The following is a 12,028-nucleotide window of genomic DNA, read 5'->3' as shown; positions in this document are numbered from 1 at the left end:
AGGATTCTTCCATCAGAGAAGGCTATTTAAAGTAATAATTCCTCTGTAACCATTGCAAATGCACGTATTTACTTGACAATATTATGCGATAAGCAGTAGGAATACAAAGACCAAAGGCACAGTCCATGTACTCAAGAAATCCATTGCCTCTTTAAAGAGACAAGTCGTCCAGTAGTTATACTGAAGTGTAGTAAAGTGCTATAAAGGATGTAATCACAGGATATTAAAATGGTACAGAAAATACATTTTTATTCCTATGAAGGTCCCTGCTTATGTACCTCTTGCCTTTCAACAAGCTGATACTGAATTATCTGAACTTCACTATCACTCTTACAGGAATAATTGTCATTTCCATGATAACTATTTCTTACCAGTCACTAAGTCTCACCCAGCCCTGCTCTCCTGCCTCGATCTGCATGGATTTGATTGCATGACATCATGACAGGCTCTGTCTGCTGGACAGCAATCAGACCATGAACTTGAGGGAAGCAGGGTGGCCGAGGACAAAAGAACGTCTGCATGGGGCAGCCCGGAATAACCGGGTTTGATCAGGGAACAGTACTGAGTGTGTAGACTATGGAAGAGGATTGAGTATGGAAATAAGAGTGTGGTCAGGAGCAGTTACCTAAAAGGAGGGGAAAGTTTGTCAAAGTATGACTCTGTTTACTTTGAAATTTGTCCCCATAATATGCTATTATTTATATGTTTATTAATATGTTAATATTTTAACATGCAAGTCCACCTATATGAAATCCTTATTTTCCTGCAGCATGTTTGAAAAGACAAGGAGAAAAATCTACAGCCTGAATTTGTTACTAACAACTTATTGTTGCAAGAACTTCATACTAAAAATTACTATTAAATTGGAAATATGTTATCTGATATAACAATACCTTAACATGTAATTATCTTTATTAGACTAGTCACTTCCAATGATCATAAGGGAATGGGAAAAAGAGCCAACACATGGAGATGGTCCTTAACAGAGATTCGAGATTGAGAGGGGGGAGAGGGGTCATGGGAGGGTGGGACTCAAGCATTTGAAGTTTAAAAGCTTTGGAAGGATAAAAAAATAGTGAGAGGGAGGGTATTTTTGGCCACAAAATAATCTGAGATTCAGTTTCCACATGCCACAGTACTATCACTGCATAAAGAGATTTGGGATGAAAGCCAGATCAAGAAGTGCTTAGCACTATGATTTTGCCTAGTGAGCACTTTTCTAAAAAGTCTCACTAATTAATTAACATGTAGGTTTTTTTTCCATTGTTTCTTTCTTCCCTTGCCCCTTCCACTGTTAGAAAGAAATCCCAAGAAAATGGCCTTCTGGCCACCAATATAATTTTGAAGATGAAGATCAGAGCCCAGAATTCTTTCTAATTTTTATTTAAACTAGATTTCAGTCCTTGACTAGAAACTCTTATTGTTCTCCTATCATTCTTTCAGTGAAAACACAGCTTAGATTTCAAGTTCCGAATACTTACAGAATACTTTTAACATATGAAAAATACTTGTGTAAGAATGATCAATTTGTTTATTGCTTCAAATTTAATTTTAGCTTCTATGGCAATGTTAGTGATTAGCTATGTGAAATGCTATTAAGTACAATGAGCTTGTTACAAATATTTCCTAAAGAATAGAAGCAGAAATACTAAAATAAATGCTTCAAGTAAAGAATTACAAGAATAGGGACTTCCCTGGTGGTCGAGCGGTTAAGACTCCATGCTTCCAATGCAGGGGACCCAGGTTTGATCCCTGGTCAGGGAACTAGATCCCGCATGCTGCAACTAAAGATCCCGCATGCTGCAACTAAGACGCGGTGCAGCCAAATAAATAAGTAAATAAATGTTTTCTTTAAAAAAAGGAGCTATTAAAAAAAAAAAAGAGGGGCTTCCCTGGTGGCGCAGTGGTTGGGAGTCTGCCTGCCAATGCAGGGGACAAGGGTTCGAGCCCTGGTCTGGGAAGATCCCACATGCCGCGGAGCGGCTGGGCCCGTGAACCACAACTGCTGAGCCTGCGCGTCTGGAGCCTGTGCTCCGCAACGGGAGAGGCCGCGATAGTGAGAGGCCTGCGCACCGCGATGAAGAGTGGCCCCCGCTTGCCGCAACTAGAGAAAGCCCTCTCATAGAAACGAAGACCCAACACAGCCAAAAATAAATAAATAAATAATTTAAAAAAAAAAAAAAAAAAAAAAAAGAATTACAAGACTAGGGCCTCCTCTTACTGATTACCAGTGTTTATGTATGTGAATGTATGTATATGTATTACCAGTATGTATGTATGTGTATATATATATATATAATACACACACACACACACACACACACGCACACACACAAACATATATATCACCCGTAATATTGGCTTCAGAACTGTTCTAAATGTTAAAAGAATAAAATTAAGAAAATAAATAACTTGATGCAAATGCAGCCTTAAATCTCTGTAGGAAATTGAACTCAAAATCAAGATATAAAATCATTTAGGGGATATTTTTGGCAAAGATAATCTTTCAGGACCAGAATTCTTTGACACAAAGAAGCACCAATTTCAATTTGCAAAAAGCCACTCAGGTGTGAAATGTGTCTTTCTCCCCAGAGCCTCCGTTCCATTGGTGCAGGGTTCAGTCAGTACCATGTACCCTGCATCACCTCAGCTACAACAATAAAATGTGGGCATATTCTCAACTTTAAGTATATCCAGCCATGACTACAGTAATTGTGAAGCTTCAGTGACTTTATTTTCACTTTGAATATTTCCTTAAATTATCAACTCAGGTGTTTTTATTTGGTAATTTCTTATCAGTGATACACTTAACCATAAATCAATGAGAAATGCTACTTTCAGAGAGAAAATGGCACAAATATCTCACACATTTACTCAGCATGCAATTGACAGGTCTATTAATTCCATCAGTATGTACTGTATATTCTTCTGCAAGAGACAAAATAAATTTGTTTGCCTCATTCAGTATAACTTAGTTTTATAAGAATGCACTCTTATAAAACATCACAGAAAGGTTTACGGCAAAAAGTATAAAGGAAAGTAAACCTTTCCTTACTTGGCATATTCACTCTCACACAAGAGGTAAAGAATAGATAAGAGCTTATATTCAAGAAGAGGGTGAAAGAGGAAAATATACAGATTCACAAACAGTCCCAACTTACTGGGTGAATAACAGAAAAAAAAACAATCAACCTATTAGGTCTCCCCATCATATGATAAAATATCATGCAACAAAATGAAAGTAGTCTTGCAAATCAGAAACCCTAGGTTTGGATAACAGTCCCGACACCAGCTAGGGGGCCTTGGGAAAGTCATATAATGTCAATGTGATTCAGTTTCATTATTTGCAAAATATTAAAGTATCTGTATTTTAAAGACAGCATAAAGCTTAAATAATTATCTAGCCCCACAGCCTGGAACACAGTAGTCTCTCAATTAAATATACATAAATGAATATTTTTCCTCTAACCTTTTCTGATTTTTTTTCACTTTTTTTCCTTTCTATTTAAGTAATATATTTCTGTACCCATACATTTAATGTTAAAAGCTCTATGTATGGGAAGCAACTACAAACAAACGGAATCTTACTTATGTTTTTGTGTCATCTCTAATCATTTTTTCCTAAGTGCATTACAGTCACTCATTTCTGTCAGTTAGCTTAGGTCTGAAAAGTCCTATACAGCATTTACATTTTTGTAAACCGTGGCAATTGACTAGACTCACAGAATGACCTTTGATTGTAGAAAGTACAGATCTTCATTTAAGCAAAAAAGTAGTAATTCAATAAGTATTCTAATAGTTGCCTCCTGTAAATGGATATTCGCCAAGCTTTTAAGTCACATTAGATAATATATCTGAGGAAGGAGAAGGAAACGTAGGGAAGGAAATCAAAGATAAAGTGAGGAATCATGCATATAATTGTCCTAGGAGACTATTTTCAGGATAAGAACACTTCATTAATAGACAGCCTACAACTAACAGTTACTTTTTTTTTTTTTAAATATGGAACGCTTCACGAATTTGCGTGTCATCCTTGTGCAGGGGCCATGCTAATCTTCTCTGTATCGTTCCAATTTTAGTATATGTGCTGCCGAAGCGAGCACCTAACAGTTACTTTTTAATGACTATAATTATCTTATCATGGAAAGAACACTGGATTTAGAGCTAGATGATTAGTTTGAGTCTAGTAACTACTCTCAACATATAAACTTGGTCAAATCTCTTAATATTGTGCAATTTAATTTTCTGCACATATAAAATGGTAATAATCATCTCTTGTGAACCTGAGTTGTTATATAATTTAAGGTATATTAAATGTATATGAAAATGATTTCTAAATAGTAAGCAGCATTATAACTATATTATCAGTATCAGTGACGTTGAAGATCTTTCCCAAGGGAAAGATAGAGAGGTATCTTGTCACTTAGTGAGTTAACTGCCACAAATGGAAATTCTCCATAATGAAAAAAGAATGAACACAGTCTGAAAGACCCTTCCACCACCTCTATTATGTGCAAGTCTCATAATTTCATTTTCTCATTTGTAAATTAGGGATTGTCATTATTACTTAATAAGGTCATAGGTTGTAACTGAAACACCGCACATAAATAGTCTAGCCGAGTACACACTCTCATTTAATGCTCCAATTTTACTGTTCATTTCTAAAAACCAGGGCTGACCTCAAACAAAATAGTGAAGTACTTTGCCTTCAGGGACCCAAATCTCTCTCCACTCTGGGTAAACAAGCTATCACAGCACTCCTAGATCCTGACCCTACGGTAGTCACTCTGCTTCCCTGTATTCAAGAGTCTGTTGAGTCATCACTCAACGTTCATGGCCCACCTCTGATGAGCCAAGCACAAAAATTAACAAAACACCCCTGCCCTCGATGTGCTCCCACTGAAAGCAAAGAGGTACTGAAATGTTCTACACAGGGAGAGTGAAGTCAGCAGTGGAAGATTTCTCCAGCAGGACATTAGAGAATGACAGCACTCATGCAGAATCAAGCCTTTTCTGATGTGCTTTAGAATCCCTTCACAGCAAACAGCTCTCCAGCCTGTGTGTCTTCACACTTCTGATGAATGTTCGTATGTATTCGGTCATATTTTTAACTACAGGAACATATATTTCTTCTACGAGAAAAATCTATTTGGATACCACTGAGTAGAAGATTAACACAGGGAGAGAAATTTAAACGTTAATAAAATGTTAATAAAATGTTAATAAAATGAGGATGACAATCAATATAGATTCTCTTCTCAGTCATCAGAAAGAAGGAAAAATATGTTATGGGTGGAAAAAAAACCATTAACATTGATCATGTGCTTTAGGGACAGATTTTGATTATTTAGATTTTGAAAATTTAAATTTTGTAAATGAACTTGCTGAACTCAGAAAGATATACTGATTACAATAATTTTCTATACATAGGACTCAGGAAAGAAGAATTTTGGATATATGTATCTATTTTTTTTAGTCAGCATCAGCATGTCAACAGACCTTGACTTTTATTTACCTACCTATTTAAATAGAAAATTTCAGAAAACTTTTATATTAAGAGAGACAGAAAAGGATACACTTGAGTGTGAATTTCCCAAGGACTTCTATTAGAAAGACTGCACATTAATGGATAAATTTGAGAAATTAGGGTTGGATCCCAGGTGACAATGATTTGGGAGAATACTAAGCTGTTTTCAAGCTTCATGAACTGAATGACTGCAAACACAGGAGCTGTGAATCTTAAGGGAACTAATCCAGGGTCATGTGAAGACAATTTTAGCGGAAAAGGACACAAAATTAGCTAGTTTCTCAACATTTTTTTTTAACATCTTTATTGGAGTATAATTGCTTTACAATGATGTGTTAGTTTCTGCTATATAACAAAGTGAATCCGCTATGCATATACATATATCCCCATATCTCCTCCCTCTTGCGTCTGCCTCCCACCCTCCCTATCCCACCCCTCTACGAGATGAACAAAAAGCACCAAGCTGATCTCCCTCTGCTATGTGGCTGCTTCCCACTAGCTATTTTACATTTGGTAGTGTATATGTGTCCATGTCACTCTATCACTTCGTCCCAGCTTACCCATCCCGCTTCCCGTATCCTCAAGTCCATTCTCTACATCTGCGTCATTCCCTAGGTTATTTTTTTTTAACATCTTTATTGGAGTATAATTGCTTTACAATGGTGTGTTAGTTTCTGCTTTATAACAAAGTGAATCAGCTATACATATACATATACCCCCATATCTCCTCCCTCTGGCATCTGCCTCCCACCCTGCCTATCCCACCCCTCTAGGTGGTCAAAAAGCACTGAGCTGATCTCCCTCTGCTATGCGGCTGCTTCCCACTAGCTATCTATTTTACGTTTAGTAGTGTATATATTTCCATGCCACTCTTCTCACTTCATCCCAGCTTACACTTCCCATTCCCTGTGTCCTCAAGTCCATTCTCTACATCTGCATCTTTATTCCTGTCCTGCCCCAAGGTTCTTCAGAACCTTTTTTTTTTTTTAAGATTCTATATATACGTGTAGGCTTACGGTATTTGTTTTTCTCTTTCTGACTTACTTCACTCAATATGACAGACTCTAGGTCCATCCACCTCACTACAAATAACTCAATTTTGTTTCTTTTTATGGCTGAGTAATATTCCATTGTATATATGTGCCACATCTTCTTTATCCATTCATCTGTCGATGGACACTTAGGCAGCTTCCATGTCCTGGCTATTGTAAATAGTGCTGCAATAAACACTATGGTACATGACTCTTTTGAATTATGGTTTTCCCAGGGTATATACCCAGTAGTGGGACTGCTGGGTCATAAGGTAATTCTATTTTTAGTTTTTTAAGGAACCTCCATACTGTTCTCCATAGTGGCTGTATCAATTTACATTCCCACCAACAGTGCAAGAGGGTTCCCTTTTCTCCACACCCTCTCCAGCATTTATGGTTTGTAGAAATTTTGATGATGGCCATTCTGACCAGTGTGAGGTGATACCTCATTGTAGTTTTGATTTGCATTTCTCTAATGATTAGTGATGTTAAGCATCCTTTCATGTGTTTGATGGCAATCTGCATATCTTCTATGGAGGAATGTCTATGGAGGTCGTCTGCCCATTTTTGGATTGGGTTGTTTTACTTTTTTAATATTGAGCTGCATGAGCTGCTTGTATATTTTGGAGATTAATCCTTTGTCAATTGTTTCATTTGCAAATATTTTCTCCCATTCTGAGGGTAGTCTTTTCGCCTTGTTTATGGTTTCCTTTGCTGTGCAAAAGCGCTTAAGTTTCATTAGGTCACATTTGTTTCTTTTTGTTTTTATTTCCATTTCTCTAGGAGCTGGGTCAAAAAGTCCCTTGCTGTGATTTATGTCATAGAGTGCTCTGCCTATGTTTTCCTCTAAGAGTTTTAAAGTGTTCGGCCTTACATTTAGGTCTTTAATCCATTCTGAGTTTCTTTTTGTGTACGGTGTTAGGGAGTGTTCTAATTTCATTCTTTTACATGTAGTTGTCCGGTTTTCACAGCACCACTTATTTAAGAGGCTGTCTTTTCTCCATTGTATATTCTTGCCTCCTTTATCAAAGATAAGGTAGCCATATGTGTGTGGGTTTATCTCCGGGCTTTCTATCCTGTTCCATTGATCTATATTTCTGTTTTTGTGCCAGTACCATACTGTCTTGATTACTGTAGCTTTGTAGTATAGTTTGAAGTCCAGGAGCCTGATTCCTCCAGCTGTGTTTTTCTTTCTCAAAATTGCTTTGGTTATTCAGGGTCTTTTCTGTTTCCACACAAATTGCGAAATTTTTTGTTCTAGTTCTGTGAAAAATGCCATTGATAGTTTGATAGGGATTGCATCGAATCTGTAGATTGCTTTGGGTAGTATAGTCATTTTCACAATGTTGGTTCTTCCAATCCAAAAACATGGTATATCTCTCCATCTGTTTTTATCATCTTTAATTTCCTTCATCAGTGTCTTATAGTTTTCTGCATACAGGTCTTTTGTCTCTTTAGGTATATTTATTCCTAGGTATTTTATTCTTTTTGTTGCAGTGGTAAATGGGAGCCTTTTCTTAATTTCTTTCAGATTTTTCATCATTAGTGTATAGGAATGCAAGATATTTCTGTGCATTAATTTTGTATCCTGCTACTTTACCAAATTCACTGATTAGCTCTAGTAGTTTTCTGGTAGCATCTTTAGGATTCTCTATGTATAGTATCATGTCATCTGCAAACAGTGACAGTATGACTTCTTCTTTTCCAATTTCGATTCCTTCTATGCCTTTTTCTTCTCTGACTGCTGTGGCTAAAACTTCCAAAACTATGTTGAATAATAGTGGTGAGAGTGGGCAACCTTGTCTTGTCCTGATCTTAGTGGAAATGCTTTCAGTTTTTCACCATTGAGAACGATGTTGGCTGTGGGTTTGTCATATATGGTCTTTATTATGTTGAGGTAAGTTCCCTCTATGCCAACTTTCTGGAGGGTTTTTATCATAAGTGCGTATTGAATTTTGTCGAAAGCTTTTTCTGCATCTATTGAGATGATCATATGGTTTTTATCCTTCAGTTTGTTAATATGGTGTATCACATTGATTGATTTGCATATATTGAAGAATTCATTCCTGGGATAAACCCCAGTTGATCATGGTGTACAATCCTTTTAATGTGCTGTTGGATTCTGTTTGCTAGTATTTGTTGAGGATTTTTGCATCTATGCTCATCAGTGATATTGGCCTGTAGTTTTCTTTTCTTATGACATCGTTGTCTGGTTTTGGTATCAGGGTGATGGTGGCATTGTAGAATGAGTTTGGGGGTGTTCCTCCCTCTGCTATATTTTGGAAGAGTTTGAGAAGGATAGGTGTTAGCTCTTCTCTAAATGTTTGATACAATTCGCCTGTGAAGCCATCTGGTCCTGGGCTTTTGTTTGTTGGAAGATTTCTATTCACAGTTTTAATTTCAGTGCTTGTGATTGGTCTGTTTATATTTTCCATTTCTTCCTGGTTCAGTCTCGGAAGGTTGTATTTTTCTAAAAATGTGTCCATTTCTTCCAGGTTGTCCATTTTATTGGCATAGAGTTGCTTGTAGTAATCTCTCATGATCCTTTGTATTTCTGCAGTGTCAGTTGTTACTTTTCCTTTTCCATTTCTAATTCTATTGATTTGAGTCATCTCGATTTTTTTCTTGATGAGTCTGGCTGATGGTTTATCAATTTTGTTTATCTTCTCAAAGAACTAGATTTTAGTTTTATTGATCTTTGCTAATGTTTCCTTCATTTCTTTTTCATTTATTTCTTACCTGATCTTTATGATTTCTTTCCTTCTGCTAACTTTGGGGGTTTTTTTGTTCCTCACTCTCTAATTGCTTTAGGTTTAAGGGTAGGTTGTTTATTTGAGGTGTTTCTTGTTTCTTGAGATAGGATTGTATTGCTATAAACTTCCCTCTTAGAACTGCTTTTGCTGCATCCCATAGGTTTTGGGTTGTCGTGTTTTCATTGTCATTTGTTTCTAGGTGTTTTTTATTTCCTCTTTGATTTCTTCAGTGATTCCTTGGTTATTTAGTAGCATATTGTTTAGCTTCCATATCTTTGTATTTTTCACAGTTATTTTCCTGTAATTGATAACTAGTCTCATAGCATTGTGGTTGGAAAACATACCAGATACGATTTCAATTTTCTTAAATTTATGAAGGCTTGATTGGTGACCCAAGATATGACCTATCCTGGAGAATGTTCCATGAGAACTTGAGAAGAAAGTGTATTCTGTTGTGTTTGGATGGAATGCCCTATAAATATCAATTAAGTCCATCTTGTTTAATGTATCATTTAAAGCTTGTGTTTCCTTATTTATTTTCATTTTGGAGGATCTGTCCATTGGTGAATGTGGGGTGTTAAAGCCCCTTTCTATTACCGTTACTGTTGATTTCCCCTTTTATGGCTGTTAGCATTTGCCTTATGCATTGAGGTGCTCCTATGTTGGGTTCATAAATATTAACAATTGTTATATCTTCTTCTTAGATTGATCCCTTGATCATTATGTAGTTCCTTGTCTCTTGTAATAGTCTTTATTTTAAAGTTTATTTTGTCTGATAGGAGAATTGCTACTCCAGCTTTCTTTTGATTTCCATTTGCATGGAATATCTTTTTCCATCCCCTCACTTTCAGTCTGTATGTGTCCCTAGATCTGAAGTGGGTCTGTTGTAGACAGCATATATATGGGTCTTGTTTTTGTATCCATTCAGCCAGTCTGTGTCTTTTTCTTGGAGTATTTAATCCATTTACATTGAAGGTAGTTATCAATATGTATGTTCCTATTACCATGTTCTTAATTGTTTTGGGTTTGTTATTACAGGTCTTTTCCTTCTCTTGTGTTTCCTGCCTAGAGAAGTTCCTTTAGCATTTGTTGTAAAGCTGGTTTGGTGGTGCTGAATTCTCTTAGCTTTTGCTTGTTTGTAAAGGTTTTAATTTCTCTGTCAAATCTGAATGAGATCCTTGCTGGGTAGAGTAATCGTGGTTGTAGGTTTTTCCCTTTCATCACTTTAAATATGTCCTGCCACTCCCTTCTGGCTTGAAGAGTTTCTGCTGATAGATCAACTGTTAACCTTATGGGGATTCCCTTGTATGTTATTTGCTGCTTTTCCCTTGCTGCTTTTAATATTTTTTCTTTGTATTTAGCTTTTGATAGTTTGATTAATATGTGTCTTGGCGTGCTTCTCCTCGTATTTATCCTGTATGGGACTCTCTGAGCTTCTTGGACTTGACTGAATATTTTGTTTCCCATATTAGGGAAGTTTTCAACTATAATCTCTTCAAATATTTTCTCAGCACCTTTCTTTTTCTCTTCTTCTTCTGGGACCCCTATAATTCGAATGTTGGTGCATTTAATGTTGTCCCAGAGGACTCTGAGACTGTCCTCAATTCTTTTCATTCTTTTTTCTTTTTTCTGCTCTGTGGTAGTTATTTCCACTATTTTATCTTCTAGGTCACTTATCCGTTCTTCTGCCTCAGTTATTCTGCTATTGATCCCTTCTAGAGAATTTTTAATTTCATTTATTTTGTTGTTCATCACTGTTTGCTTGCTCTTTAGTTCTTCCTTCTTAAATGTTTCTTGTATTTTCTGCATTCTATTTCCAAGATTTTGGATTATCTTTTCTAGCATTACTTTGAATTCTTTTTCAGGTAGACTGCCTATTTCCTCTTCATTTGTTTGGTCTGGTGGGGTTTTACCTTGCTCCTTCATCTGCTGTGTGTTTCTCTGTATTCTCATTTTGCTTAACTTACTGTGTTTCAGGTCCCCTTTTCACAGGCTGCAGGTTCGTAATTCCCGTTTTTTTGGTATCTGCCCACCAGTGGGTTAGGTTGGTTCAGTGGGTTGTGTAGGCTTCCTGGTGGAGGAGACTGGTGCCTGTGTTCTGGTAGATGAGTCTGGATCTTGTCTTTCTAGTGGGCAGAACTGTGGCCAGTGGTGTGTTTTGGGGTGTCTGTGACCTTAATATGATTTTAGGCAGCCTCTCTGCTAATGGATGGGGTTGTGTTCCTATCTTGCTAGTTGTTTGGCACAGGGTGTCCAGCACTGTAGCTTGCTGGTTGTTGAGTGGAGCTGTGTCTTAGCGTTGAGATGGAGGTCTATGGGATAGCTTTCGCCATTTGATATTACATGGGGCTGGGAGGTCTCTGGTGGACCAAGGTCCTGAACTCGGCTCCCCCACCTCAGAGACTCAGGCTTGACACCCGGCCGGAGCACCAAGACCTTGTCAGCCACTCAGCTTAGAAGAAATGGAGAAAAAGAAAGAAAGAAAGAAAAAGAAAACTTATTAAATTAAAAAAATTTTTTTTAATATTAAAAATTAAAAAGTAATAAAAAAAGAAAGAAGAGAGCAACCAAACCAAAGAAACAAATCCACCAATGATAACAAGCACTAAAATCTATACTAAAAACAAACAAAAAAGAAAAAAAAAAGAACAGACAGAACCCTAAGACAAATGGTAAAAGCAAAGCTAAACAGACAAAATCACACAAAGAAGCATACA

General features: G+C 36.8%; 2 non-coding genes across 2 annotated transcripts; one reads left to right on the top strand and one right to left on the bottom strand.

Moving 5' to 3' along the window:
- The first annotated feature begins 1,691 nt into the window (after nt 1–1,691).
- TRNAW-CCA (transfer RNA tryptophan (anticodon CCA)) lies at nt 1,692–1,764 on the top strand. Its single transcript has one exon. It is a non-coding gene; the product is annotated as a tRNA-Trp (tRNA).
- A 2,232-nt stretch (nt 1,765–3,996) lies between these two features.
- On the bottom strand, nt 3,997–4,103 carry LOC114239017 (U6 spliceosomal RNA). Its single transcript, XR_003624220.1, has one exon. It is a non-coding gene; the product is annotated as a U6 spliceosomal RNA (small nuclear RNA).
- Between the last annotated feature and the right edge of the window lie 7,925 nt (nt 4,104–12,028).

Source organism: Balaenoptera acutorostrata, chromosome 1 (assembly GCF_949987535.1).
Source record: "Balaenoptera acutorostrata chromosome 1, mBalAcu1.1, whole genome shotgun sequence".
Classification (NCBI taxonomy): Eukaryota; Metazoa; Chordata; class Mammalia; order Artiodactyla; family Balaenopteridae; genus Balaenoptera; species Balaenoptera acutorostrata.
This window is presented reverse-complemented; position numbering and strand designations above follow the sequence as displayed.